The sequence below is a fragment of the Sarcophilus harrisii genome, chromosome 1 (assembly GCF_902635505.1).
Source record: "Sarcophilus harrisii chromosome 1, mSarHar1.11, whole genome shotgun sequence".
Taxonomy (NCBI): Eukaryota; Metazoa; Chordata; class Mammalia; order Dasyuromorphia; family Dasyuridae; genus Sarcophilus; species Sarcophilus harrisii.
Genome location: NC_045426.1, coordinates 486,157,742 through 486,172,699, shown reverse-complemented (window position 1 = coordinate 486,172,699; position 14,958 = coordinate 486,157,742). Strand labels below are relative to the sequence as shown.

Here is a 14,958-nt window from a genome sequence, read left to right as displayed (position 1 = left end):
TTAAAACAGTTCTCTATAATGCCCAATTTTAGTTTTAAATTTGCCCTAGGTAGGATTTGATTCATATGCTTCTGCTATAGGGGAAAAAAATCTTGCTCTCTCAATGGGTGGAAGAGGAAATGAAGAAAAGATAATTTGGAACTAAAAATATTTTTTTTTAATTTAAAATTTTTAAAAGTCACACAAAATCCAGAAACAAACTCTAGGACCTTCTCCTATATTTCAAGTGAGTCTTTGACAATGTTGTTTATAAGTGGTTTTCCCCTACTACTTTTGCATGAAAATGTAGTCAAAGTATAAAGAAAACAATGCACAAGGTAGATTCTCTTTTTAAACTCTTTTTTTTGGTGGGGGTTGTTCAAGGAAAAAATATCGTTATAGCCATTTAAGTGATAAAATGAAGAGCTATGGTTTCAAAGTGAGAAAATTCCAATTTTACTCCTAAGTTGTCTCATTAACCATCTACATAGGATCATGGACTTCAGGATCTCATATGCACATTTTGTAGTTGTTGATCAATGGTTTCAGTCATATCTGACTCTTTATGAACCTATTTGAGAGTTTCTTATCAGTTATATTGGAGTATTTTGTCATTTCCTTCCCCAGCTTATTTTACAGATGATGAAACCGAAGGGGACAGAATTAAGTAATTTTGCCCAGGGACACACAGCTAGTAAAATGTGTGAGGTGGAACTTGAATTCATGCTCATACTTACTCTAACCACCTTAAGCTACAGGTAAGTGAACCAAAAAGCAGAGAGGTGACATCACTAAACCAAGATCACACAGGTAGTAACAAGTAACAGAACTTGAATTCAAACTGTTCTCCCACATGTCTGATCACAGACCATTTAAAATAGGCTATAAACTACATGAGCCCAATAATATTATCTTATTTAAATCACTGTCCAAAAATAACTAGAGCACTATGGTAAGCACATAACAGGTGTTTAAATATCTATGTGCTGAACAATGGTTGAATGAATAAATAAAACCAAGCATACAAGGTGCCATTAATTCCATATATGCAAAACAGGCCAAGTTAGGTGATCTTTCATTATCTTTTCCAACTATATAATTATTAAGTTCATAAAACTTGCAAGTATTCTATCACTTTTTTTTTAAGCACACCTATTCCTGGTAAAAGAGAAACTTCCTTCTAATTTCTGCCTACTTATTACTACAAAACCAGGATAGCAGATATTAAGACTTAAATTTCTATATCCAACAGTAAAGTCACCTGAGGATTCTGAAAAAGCATTAGTCTATACAAACTAATACCCAGCATTTAAACCCTTCAGGCTGTTTGCATTGATTTTTCATTTTTATTGCAAAGGTTGCTCTTCCCATATTTGTCCGCAGAATTGCCAAAATAAAAAAATATATATATCTAAATCTAGATATATGTTGATTTAAAGCAAAAATAAATATACACATTCAGATTATAGGCTTTCTGTAACTCCCAACAGAAAATTGCCAAGAGTTAAGTTTCTTAACTGCACTAACCTAAGGCCTTAATAGAGGAGCATTACATGCTGTACAAATTGAAATGATATATCTTACTTTCTTATCTCCTCTAATTCAAAATCATCCCCTATATTTCTTGCTACTCAAAATAAATATGTATTTATAATCAGAGATATGAATAAACAAATAAATGTGTGCATGTGTGTATATCTCTAGCCTATTCCTCACATATAAATATTTACTAAATGAATGATACATAATAATTCTTATAATTTATTTTGACCATCAAGAAAAAAATGAAATACCAACTTTTTTTCAAAGATACCTTAATATAACAGAAATTAGTTTTAATTAAGAAAATTATTAGATAGAGACTCTTATCTTGGGATTCATGTACTTTTTTAAAGTATTTTGATAACTATTTCAACATAATTGATTTTCTTTATAATCTTATGTATTTTTATTTTATGTATTTCAAAACATTATTCAAAATAAGAAGCTTCAGGAAACTGTCAAAGATGTCCATGACACACAACAACCTCTATTTTAAACTCAATTTCCACAGTCTTTAGTTTGTTTTGTGAAGTTTCATATACAACTCTTAGAATACTTCCAAGAAAGAAGTGAGAGGCTTTTAGTCCCTTTTAGAGTACTCAAGGCAGAAGATGAAATAAAAACTTGATGGAGATTACACCATTTGTTCTGATTACAAACTTAATGGATTAATTTTTTAAAGCATGGTTTCCTTAAACTGAAGAGAAGGATCTCTTAAAAAAAAAAAAAAAAAAAAAAAACACCTTACAAATCAGTTATCCTTCTGAAAAGCCAGGCACACTTGGAAAAGCAATCAACCAAATGGAAATGGTTTTAGCATGCTTTCAGTAGGGTCTGCATGGGTCCTATTCTAGGGACTAATAAACTACCTTTGTTTCCAAAGAAAATCTCAAGCCTTTCTCTTTCTCTGATGAACTGGCTAATTTAATAACATAATATAAAATACTCACTAACAGATTTTTACAGTAGTTGAACAATGCCTAATTTTCTTAGTTTAGTATTTTAGAAGAGATGCTATTTCTTCATGTCCAGAGCCAAGTCAAACATTCCAATTTACTGAATATGATGATGTTAACAATATATAACAATCCTAAAAATTCCTGTTGGTATCTCTATTTTGTTTTTTAAAAAGCAACTTTAACAGAATCAGGGAGGAAATCTGATTTTTTTTTTGTGTGTATATATATATGTGTGTGTGTGTGTGTGTGTGTGTTATAAAAATATTAACAGCTGTGAGATGAGCAAATTTAGAGATATCTCCTTCCTCTAAGTTCATACGATCTATTTGTAGTTCATGTGGTAGAGCCTTTCAAGCTCATAAAGGTACAATCAGTCAGAAACACTGTATATTGACCCTGACACATCATGATGTCATTTTGAATCTCTTTGATTATGAAAGACAACATTATAAAAATGACTTAAAAGGCATAACTGTAGTTTTAAGTATAGTAAGAGAAACATAATAATAAATGTTTAAAGGTGGCCAAATGTCATTATAATAGTCAGAAGTTCAATGTAATTAAATTGTTTACATTCATCATATCAAAAGGCCAATGATTTAGAAAAACAAAAAAGGAATAAATATTGATCAAACAAAATTTACCCTGGGATCCATATTATTAAAAGCCATACAAGCAAAGAGTGATGTTGACACATTGTAAGACAATGATTATTTGAAGAAACATTAAAAATCTGTCCATACTTTAAAGATTACTATCAAAGGACATATCCAGAATGCCTTTTTTTCAATTTTAAGAATTTTTCATATAATCCTAGAAATCATGAAATCTTAGAAATGATCTAGTTTAGGATTTCTTAGCTTTTTTTGTCATGGAACCTTTTGACAATCCAGTAAAGACTATAAACCTATTCTCAGAATCATATTTTTAAGCACACAAAACAAAGCTATATAGGTTTACCAGGGAAACCAATTATATTGAAATAGCTGTCAAAATAATTTTTCAAATAAGTTCATGAATTCTGGATTAAGAATCCCTGATCTAGTCCTATCTCTTGACTTCATAGTTTAGAAATTGATATTTCAGAGCACATGTTTTATCCAGGGTCACACGCAGATAATAGAATGTTTAAAGAATAATTAAGTGTGTAATAAATTGTATAGATAACATCAGTCATTTCATTGTTCTTACTCAAAAGGTCTAGCTAAAAAAGGCAGTCAGTTGTAAAAATACTTCTTTAAGTGTTCTTCTTTAAGACCATTTCCACAGTCTTCTATGAAACTCATCCAGGTAAGTTAGACAGTATTATAAGTGAAATTTCACCTCCCTGGAGACAGATGCATGCATCTCCCTAGAGATACATGCTTTTGTAATGAAGTGACAAGTTAGGGAAACTGTAACTATTTAAAATACAATGAACAGCTGCACAGTTTCAAAGATTTCTGCCCTCTGCCCTTTTCCAATTCCCTTATGTTGGCTATTGTGTCAGCTTTGTCAGACCTGATTAAGAGAGATCCGTCCTTGTTAATCTTTTGAAATTTAACCAAATCAGAAAATACTAGTCTAAACATTTCTAAAACACTAGCAAAGAACCTGACCATAGTTATCAGACAAATATCAGACAAAAATCACACATGTTAGAGACTATTGTATATCATCTATAATGGTTGAGCTCCTTTAAGCAAATAATATTTCAAGGCTTAATTCAGATCTTTAAAGAATCCTAATTTTGCATGTACCTAATAAAATGTCAAAATATACTATCCTAAGTAAAGGAAATTTTGGAATAACAAGTAATAAAAAAAAGAACTCGCAAATTCAAGTTTTTTCTAGGATAAACATAAAAGAATAGGAATATAACCCATCAGATCCACATTATGTCTACTATGAATATAAATGATACCAGTATTGAGTGGTGGTGATGATAATGATTATGAATCAATCATACACAGTTGTTTTAGAATTTATAAAACTGAGTGTGTATTACTTCATTTAAGTTTTGCAATTATCATATGTCATATGGTTTCACTGAGGTTACCTGGTGACAGTATGTATGAGAGGTAGGATCTTGTGACCTCAGGTATTCCTAACTCTAAAGTCAAGGTTCTAGGAGTTACTTTTTGTGAGGTCAAGATCAAAAGTTTAGGGATTTAATATGCCCCTAAAACATTCCTTAATAAACTTCACATCTAAATTGCTTGTTCATTTGCCTAAATTCTTACACCTCATCTGCCTCTTATATTCTCCAGAATCTTAGGTTACCAAATCTTCTGTTTACTACCAGATAAGATATAAATATTTGCTTTTATATTAATCCTAAAAATGACTGTTAATAGTTTCAAAGGATATGTGACCATGAACATGATCACAACCTTCCAAGGACATCACCAGAATAAGCTATCAATCTATAAGCTTGACTTTCAGCTTGATCACATTTTGTGATGACATCCATGAGTTCCACATCCTTTAAACTATTCATAACCTTTCAAATTCTTAGGCACCATCTGGGCCTTAGTTTTCTCATCAATCAAAGAAATGAATTAGATTATAAGATCTATGGGGATCTTTCCAGCTTTAAAATTTTATGATTCTCCAATTCTTTGTATTTACTTTTTAATAAAATGTTACTCATAGTCCATTAAGTTCTCACCCTCAAATTTTTTTCTCAAATTAAAACTTATCAATTTCAATACTTCAACAAGCATTTAAAGTATTTCACACATTTAAGGTACTATGTAGGTCACAAAGAAGAATAAAACATGGACCCTGTTCTCAAGGAATTTATTGTTTGGCACCGTTGATATTTGGTCTTTTTAATTAGTAATTTACTCATATCTCTGATACCCTTTCAGATAAATTTGCATAATGAAATTCAAGACTTTATGAGCATATTGTTTGTTTTGTGAGCTACTGAAAGTTATCGAAGGAGGTCATATTTAAAAACATTTTAACAAACCTATCCAACTTGATTTCAAATTACAGAAAAAAAGATCAAGCTTTTAGAGAATGAAGAGACAGGAATAAGAGATTTAATTGGTATATATGATTAGTTGTATTTCAAAGCCAAATCTAGGGATTATCCATTCTATATTATTCTGGTCTCCTTCTCCTTCAAAGGTATGGGTGCTTAAGACTTTCAATTTTGTTCCTTTAATACCAAAGATAATAAACCCATGGCCAGTTAAAATATGCTTCCCATTTACTACTATCATTGTAATTAAGAGATGTGTATATGCATATATTGTACTAATACACTGTACTCATATAAAGACTTTTTACTGAAAATAAACCTATTAAACGCAGTGAGATTAGGTGAGGTTTTTTGTAAATACCACTTGAAAAATCTAAAGCTTTTTGTACTTAGTGCAAATTCTCTTCCACAAGTCTTCAAAATATGTTGATCTATAGTTAATTCATTTCCTAAACTCATGCTTCTTTCTTATAGCTCTATGTCCTTTTTTCCCCACATTCTTTGCTACGGAACAATTTCCTGTTTTTACCTACTGAAATCCTAAAAGTCCTCTTAAGGCCTGACTCAAAGACTACCTCCTTAATGATGTCTTCTCTAGCTCTCTTCTAATTTTTCCCAAATTCTTCCTTCTTTTATGTACCAAGCAAAGTCTTCGTGCTATATTATGATTCATGCATTTTTAAATCATATTTTAGTCCTTCAAGGAAGGAACTAACCATTATTAATCTCTGTGTACAACTACTGCTTTAGCCTGGTAACAGTATGTAGTGAAAAATATCTTCAATTGAATTGAGAAAAGAAAAACCCATGATGCTTATAGTAAGAGGAGATCTAGTTGCCTTAAATGCATTCAAATCCTCAGGCCCTGTTTCAAAATTTCATGGAATAGTACTGAAAGAATTTCTAGATGTGTTGTTTAAGCCACTATCTACAATATTTGAAAGGTCATGAAAAACAAAAGAACTTCTAAGCTTCCTCCCAAAAACACTGAGCAAAGTTCATGTCAATATTAAAAGGGAGTAAGGAAGAGGAGCAGCAGTTAAAGAAAGACTAATTTCAGCTTCATAAAAAAAATAACTTTTTTAAAAACACAAATTGCTCCCCTCCACCTCCCATGGAATATGAACAAAAACCGGATAGGGATTGTCAGAGACTCTTGCATGGAATGGGCAATACATAACCTTAAAGGTCCTTTTTTGCTCTCTGATTTGGGGAAATAATATGTCATTTCTAATAATAAAAATAAAACCTTTCTAAATTCCAAAAAACTCTATCGATCAATAAAGATTTATTAGCTTCTACTATGTACCAGGCTCTGTGATTGATAAGATTCTGGAAATAAGAAAGACATGAAATTGTCCCTTCTCAAGCCAGGAAAACATTATAATATACAATAATTACAACAATGTGAATGGAATAAACATACACACACACACACACACACACACACACACACACACACACACATACACACACACTGACAAGTTATAAAGAACAAGCATGTCTCAAAAAAAGAAGTATGAAAAAACATTTTCTCTTTACCCTTTTGTAGAAGTGGAAAGTCCACAACAGTTGAATACTGCCTAAATTTTCAAGCTTGTTTGTTATGGTAATCAGCTAATTCTGACTTTCTTCTCTTTTTGTCTTTAAAAATATTATTTGTTACATAGCACAGCTCTCTGGCAAGGAAAGAAATATTGAGGAAAATTACATAAAAAAGGTTTTCACATACAAATGTAAAATTGTTATTTATGTGAAATCACAAATATATTAAGAAAAATTTATTTTGAAAAAGAGAACTAGTCTGTGTATGTCCTCAAGAACATGTCCTTATGTTTTATATGGGGATAGCAGAAATAGTATATGTTTTACATTGGTTAAGCTGTTGTCTTATGGACAAGAAAGTTCTCTTCCAAATTTTGGTGGTCTAAAGAACTTTTAGCAATGGCCTGTATATTTTGTTATTTGAGGAACAAATTCAGACTATGGGTAGTTGGTGGCTCCTGATGTTTGGAGGAATCAATCATAAAAAGATAAAGAAAATGATGACCTAGCCACTATACAACAATCAGGATGTGTCATAATACTCTTTCAGCAAAATCTCATGAACCCTCTATACATATTGTCCTGCAAAATTGTAATTCATTTCTGAATTTTTGATGACCTTGAGGAACTGAAAGATCCTAAATCATAGAAAATTTTAATTACATTCAATGTACTTTATTTCAGGGATTTTCCAAGTTTCAACAAAGTCATCCACACCTAACCAGAATATTCACTTAGCCAGAATTCTCCAATCTCCATTAATTTCAAATAGCTGAGGTTTTAGTATAAACAGACTTTTCTGAAAGACAGGAATACTCAAGTCAAGCAAGAGATGCTGTATGTTATGGGCTGGGGGTGCAGTGTATATATTTTGATCATGTTTGACTTCTTAACAGGCAGTTATATTTTGAAAACAAACAATTAAAATAGCAACAATCAATATTTGCCCTTATTTAGCAGCCATGCTTTAGAAAAGTGACAAGCACAGCATGCGAGCTACTCAATTAAGCAGGATCATTTTGTGGATAATGCAATTAGAAGTAAATAGAAATCCTGGTTTCCTTTTTTAGAACATTCAACCACTAATGTGGTAGGAGTATGCTAATCTATAAGACTGGGCAATTTTTATCTTATTTCTATGAGTACTGTATTTTGGTGCAGTTTTACTTGATTTCATGGTTCAGCCACAATCTATTTTTAGAAAGGGTCCTGGAACTAAGGAGGCAATGAAACAATTTCCCCTGGCAATCTGCAGTAATTCGTAGCTTAATGTAGAATAATTCTGATTTGAAAAGGATAATAAAAAAAATTTTAAAGTAAAAGTGATATTTTCATTTCCATTCTCTAAATAATTTAATTTATAAGCTTATATAAAGCACAAAGTATATAGTAAATGACTGAAATGCAATTATTTAACTCCATTTTTAAAATGGCAAGAAAAAATGACAATCAAAATAAAACAAAATTTAAAAAAATTATAGCTATTTCTCTATCTTACTAATGGCAAACCAGAATTCAATAATGGATAAGATTTCTTTGGTGAATAGCCTAGTGCTATTTTTCCTTGTAAAATATGAAATACTTTCAAGGTTAAAGCAGAAATTTCATAAACATAATTTTCTAGATTTTGTGTTTATTGGTGATACATACAATATTCACATAAATAATTTGCAATTTTTTGTAATAAGACCTAAATTTGCAATAAGACCTAAAGATGATTTAAAGTCTCCATTAAGCTCTTCATGGGATGCACTAAACAATCTACTTGTTTTTTGAGTTATGTGCAAAATGATTAATGCCATCACTATTATCTATTTCTTTTCTCTCATCCTAGTAGAAAGCATTACTACACAATGGAAAGTACCTTCAAAAAACACATTAAGGGAAGAAAAGTACAAATCTAAAAATAAAAGTATGAGAACTGAATAATCCAGGAGACTCACCATTAATCCTTGAATAATAATTTGGATTGACCTGACTGAAGGCACTTCAAACATTTTATATATATATATATATATATATATATATATATATATAAACATATATATAAACACACACATATATATATGGTGTGTACTTGTGCATACACACTTGGGTATACGTGTCTACATATATAGGCATACATATGCATAAGGACCCTCATCATATTGCTATATGCTATGTGTCTTCTATTGCTAATATATCAAATATTTTAAAATTTGAAACAAGCTTGATGAAAGTAAACAGCAAAAAGATTATGGGCAAGAATTTGAAATGTTTTTTCCATCTGTCACTATGCTGGAGACAATGTTCTGAAATTGGTTCGAAAAACAGGTCACATTACAAAGTATATTGGATTTACAGTCAGAATATTGGAGTTCAAATCTTAACCTGAACACTTAATAGGTGTCTGATTTTGGGGAAGCTACTTTACTCAATTGACCTTAGTTTCCTAATCTATAAAATATTGGGTTAGACTAAATAGCCCTAAAGGTTGCTTCCTATTATAATGAAGGACTGGCCAGTGAGAACACAGTTTTAAGAACCATATGTAGATATTCTCTGCTCGTTGCTAATCCAGCCTGTGGAAGCTGTTTTTGGGTATGGTGAATCAAGAATTTTTTGTTTGTGATTAAAAAAAACCCTTCCAAGTAGCTTCAGAGCCAGAAGAACTATTGGTTCATATAAAAGGACCGATAGATATCACTCCTTCAATTTCTTTTTTCCTTGGGGGAGGCAAGAGAGGCAACAATTATTTTGAGCCACCTGGTATAGGAAGCTACAGAAGGTAGCTTCTCTCCCAGTGAGATATTCTGTGTTTGGGAATGTGTATTTTTTTTCCATTTATTTTTTCCTGAACTTCTGCAAACACCAAAAGAGGACTTGTAAGAATGGGAAATTCATAGGAACCATTAGAGATATTCTACCATTCTACCAATAACCAGATCTGCAATAACCTACCTGTATCAGTATTAGCAGCCAAGTGTGATAAGGAGACAATGTAGAAATCAAGCAACCTAATTTGACTTCAGACTAACAATAAATGATTTCATCAACTAAAACCCCATATCCACCAAGAACAAAGAGAAAATTAGTCCATCAGTAATGACTCTCTTAGGAGAGAATTTCTTGGAGATTTCTCAAAAGAACAAAAAGGACTCTGTGTGTGTGTGTGTGTGTGTGTGTGTGTGTATGTTTGTACGTGTGTGTGTGTCCAGAAGTGGAAAGTTTGCTTTTTTCCCCCAAAATGTTGACCTTACCAACCTGTTCTCCACAAGAACTATTTGTATGTAGATGGAAGAATGAACTCCCAATTTGGAGGGCGTTTTCTAACTTCTTTCAATGCTATACCTTCTCAATAAAAATCCCATTTTGTAAAAAGTTGAGTGATGTCAATTAGTGCATATTCATACACTAGGAAAGTGAAGGCCTCCCCAAAATGTGCTATATTATGATTCTGCCTTCTATTTATGAGTCTACCATTGACTTTTACCAATATTTGTCAGTAACTAACTAAACCGAATTATGAACATAGCATCATAACTGCCCTATGCTTCCAAAATTTGAAAAACTTACAACATTTTTGGAAAAGAGAAAAATAATCAAAGACACTTTTAAGCAAGGGAAGAATGTATTATAAAAATTCTAGGAAATCTCTAACTGTAAGTTTACCAGTAACCCAGACTTTTAAACATGATAACAATTACTCTTTTTGATTCACACAGAGAACCATTTCTTTCTTGAAGATACCTCAAAGACTTTAATCAATGGGTAATCTATTCTTGTTGTGTGAGATTCTTGCTTGTTTGTTTGTTTCATAAATCCTTCATTAGCAATCCATCCAATGTGCTAGAGGCCTTCCTGGACTACTTTTATTATTTCATGGATAACAGTAAAACACTGAGATTGTCTATTTCCTTCCTCTTGATATTTAAAAATGTAGCTGAGGGATGATAATTGGGAAGGCAGTCACTTGTTCACTGAATGTTATCATCATTCTGACAGAAAAAGGGAAATAATGCTGAACATAAAACTAGTTAGCTGATGGGGGGGGTGAGGAATGGAGGGAGGAAGAGAGGAGAAAGAGAGAAAAGGAAAGAGAGAGAGAGAGGAAGGGAAGAGGAAGGGAGAGGGATGGAGAAAAGGACAGAGACAGAGAGAAAAGAAGAAATTGAGAGAGAGTGTGTGTGTGTGTGTTGGATATAAAGCGGCACATATCTATGTACTTAGGTAACTTAAGAAGAGATAAAAACCAAAGCTTTGTAGACTAAAATTATCAAATTTGGCAAGATAGGTTCTAATTATTTATAAAATACAAAGTACTATCCAGATACAGATATTGTACAATATTATCGTGTTCATGTTCATTCATGCTCATAAAGTGGTTATCAATTGTAGGGTTTTCACTGTGCTTTTACTTTACATAATGAAAACTCCTGAAAGCAGTTATATAGTAAGTGAAAATAATGGTGACTGGAGGGAAGTCATCTGAAATAAGTTTTATACAAACACAGAATAAAAACAAAATGAGATGGGGTAGGAAAAGGGACCATCAATAAACACCAAAATAGAAGAAGGGGAAAGTGAGAGCATGAGAAACATGACCAAGTGGTGCTGATGAAAAAAAAAAAAAATGGTAATGGGGGTAAGAAATATTAGAGAAGAAAAGGGAATAGAGAATTGATTTTGATGTAGAGAAAGAAGGTAAAACTTTACCTTATTATTCAAAAGATTCACTGTGTTTTATATCCAAATAAATAGATCATGGGAAGAAATATACCTGAATTTTGTATGGTTATTTCATTCAGAAAAAAAGGAATGTTACTTTATTTTTAGTAAGTGTTGTATGTAGGCTCTGGGCACATTTTCTCAGTTTCTACTTGAACTGAAAGATCAATTCTCTCTCCCTCTAGGGTTCTGGGATATACTAATACTATTGGCTCTTGAGCCTTCATCCAGCCCAATATGAATCAACAATTAAATAATACCTCCCCAATATCATTTAATCAGTTACCATTAATTGGTTTTTAGTAAGGTGTATTTACAGACAAGATATAGCAAGAACCAAAAAACAGTATCCTCCCCAAAGAAGCACACATTTTTTGACCATCACTGTAGATAATCAGACTAAGCTCAAACCTAAAATGTTTATTACAGAAAGTCTCTTTCCACCAAGTTCATCTCTGAAGTCACTTGCCAAAAACTGGATCTCAGCTATCTAGTCAATTTACTCCTGGACTCTATCAAGAAGTTTGCTCCTCAAGGCTTGGTACCTCACTGGGCTTGGCTATGTTACAACTGCTATTTCCTTTTACTGAGGAGATGTAAAATGGATTCTCCAAAACTTCAAAGCTCACAAGCTCTTAATCCATTGCACTTTAGATACATACTCATTCACTCTAGATTCAGAGCCCTAAAGTGCCCATGAGGAGAGATAAGACACAGTTGGTGCCATAGATAATACTTTTTTCTGACATCCTGAAGTCATCTTCTTCCTCACTTGAAAGCTATCAGAAGAAAGCAAGAAAGTTCATCCATTTCAACACTTTTATTCAAACTCCACTCCAGCTCAGTAACTTTTTCTTGCTACATAATGAGTCCATAGGAAACCAAGGGTAATTTTGCATGTTATAGATCTGGTAAGCAAAGAGGCCTTTTCATCTAATATTGCTGAAAGCTAGATCACAAGCTTTCACAGATATGCAAAAAAATACTGATCATGCTCCAATAACTAAGTTCCCAATGACCAATCCAAACATTAAAAAAGAAAACATGAAATTCCTTACTACATTATTTATATTAAATAATCCTAAAATTAAGAGGCTTATTTTTATCTAAACTGGTAATTGAATTAGGACTATTCCTAGCTTTACAACTAACTAGCTTTCTCTATGATGCCTTTTTCCTCTCAGTCACCGAGGTTCCCAATCCAGATGTCGTCCTCTACTGCTAACTCTCACTGGCCAATCTGTTAACAAATTCTGCCATTTTTACATTTTTATTAACTCTTACACATACCGCCCTCCTGTCTTCATCACTTCATGGCCAGTTATTGCTATGGTCAGCTAATGAATTTCCCTGTCCAATTCATCCTCAACTGAGCTGTCAAAACTGATCTTCTTAAGCAAGCATAAGCCTGATCATATCACCATGATTCAAACTCCACTAGTTCTCTTTAGCCTCCAGCATCAACTCTAAAAACTTTTGTCTGGCTTTTAAATCCCTTCATAACCTGATTCTTTCCTATCTTTAAATTTCTCATGCCTTACTTCCCCTTTCACTCTACAATCTCATGACACTGGATTCCCTACTATCTTACCCACAGAAAGTATTCATTCCCAAAGCAGGCATTTTCACTGGCTGTCCTCCAAAACAGAAATTATCCCTCCTTGATTTTCTCCCCCTAGTTTCACTGGCTTCCTTCAAGTGTCAGCTAAAACTCTACATTCTACAGAAAGTCTTTTCCATTGATGCTGAGTGCCTTTACTCTGAGAGAGTCCAATTTATCCCACAAGTATCTTACATGTTCATGGTTATTAGAAGGCTTCCCTCATTAGATTGTGAATTCTTTGAGAGCAGGAAACTATTTTTGATTTTCTTTGATATAATATTCTTAACACTTAGTGTTGGACACATAATAGGTGCTTATTAAATGCTCGTTGTTGACCTGATAGTCAACTACTGAAATGGATTTTTATTCTCATCTATCTGCATATTCCCTATAAAGATATGGAAAGTGAACTGTTTTCACATTTGCATGATGTGTTCATATCCTTTCTGAAGTTTGCCACAGTGGTCCATCCAACGTGCTCATTTTTCTCTTGATATTTTAAAGGTATGACTGTCCACCTGCTCTCCCTCATCCTTGTCATATGACTAGCCCACGTTTTCTTCCCATTCTACAATTTCTTAAGGATGTGTCTAACTTGTTCAATTAACTGTTTACATGTAGCAACCTTTTCACATCCACAAGGAGCTTATCCATTGCTTTCAGTGATATTAATTTGGGTTCAAATTATCTGCCTCCCCAAAAAATCTAATTCATAGCCATTATATTACAGTATAATGGAAATGAATTTATCTTTCTCAAAGTTTAACTTTGCTCGAATGCATTCTTCCCTCCTCCCCCCCTCCCCGCCCCCGCCAAGGCAATTGGGGTTAAGTGACTTGTCCAGGGTCTCATCTAGGAAGTGTTAAGTGTCTGAGGTCAGATTTGAACTCAGGTCCTCCGAACTTCAGGGGCTGGTGCTCTATACACTGCACCACGTAGCTGCTCCAATGCATTCATTTTTAAGCAACCCAACAAAGTCTATTTTTCCTTATAAAACATATAGGTTTAACTTTTGGATATGATCTTATTCTCATCCATTCATTATATATCTACAGATTAATTTAAAATAAAATGTTATGTATACTAAAAATAGCAGTTCTTGACCCATTAGAAAAAGTAGAAAAGGAAGAAAAAGAATAATGTTTAAAGAGCAAACTTTTCTAATAGAATGAAGATAGCATAGTAAGGGGGATGGTGGAGAGAGACTGAAGATGACAGGAGGAGATGGGATTCAAGGGTGCATATAAAAGGGATGATCCAGGCCAGGAGAAGGACCTACAAAAAGGGAACCATATAATCCAAAGCAAACTATCTATGACAATCTGCCTTTTTTCCCCTGTTAACAAGTGATCTTCTTAAGAAGCTTTTGAACTACAAGGAAGATGAGCAGTGCTTTACCAAGGTAAAGAATTTGTAATTAGAGTACTTCATCAAAGTGAAAATCACTTAAGTCCTGGCACTTTTCCCTCAACATCCTGCATCAACTTTTCTTTTACTGCCAGCAGTACCCCACAGTCAGCATGTATTATAGGATCACAGGATCACAGGTCACTGACAAGACAACAGGTGGTCAGTGGGGATGGGAGTAAATGGGACAAGGGATGGGAAAGACCCGCATCTGCTTGTAGAAACAAAACAGTCTTTACCTTTCC

The 14,958-nt window shown here is 33.0% G+C and overlaps 1 protein-coding gene across 1 annotated transcript in view; it reads right to left on the bottom strand.

Moving 5' to 3' along the window:
• Window positions 1–14,958, bottom strand: part of CDH2 (cadherin 2) — a 254,514-nt gene that overhangs the window by 152,642 nt on the left and 86,914 nt on the right. The window lies entirely within an intron of this gene.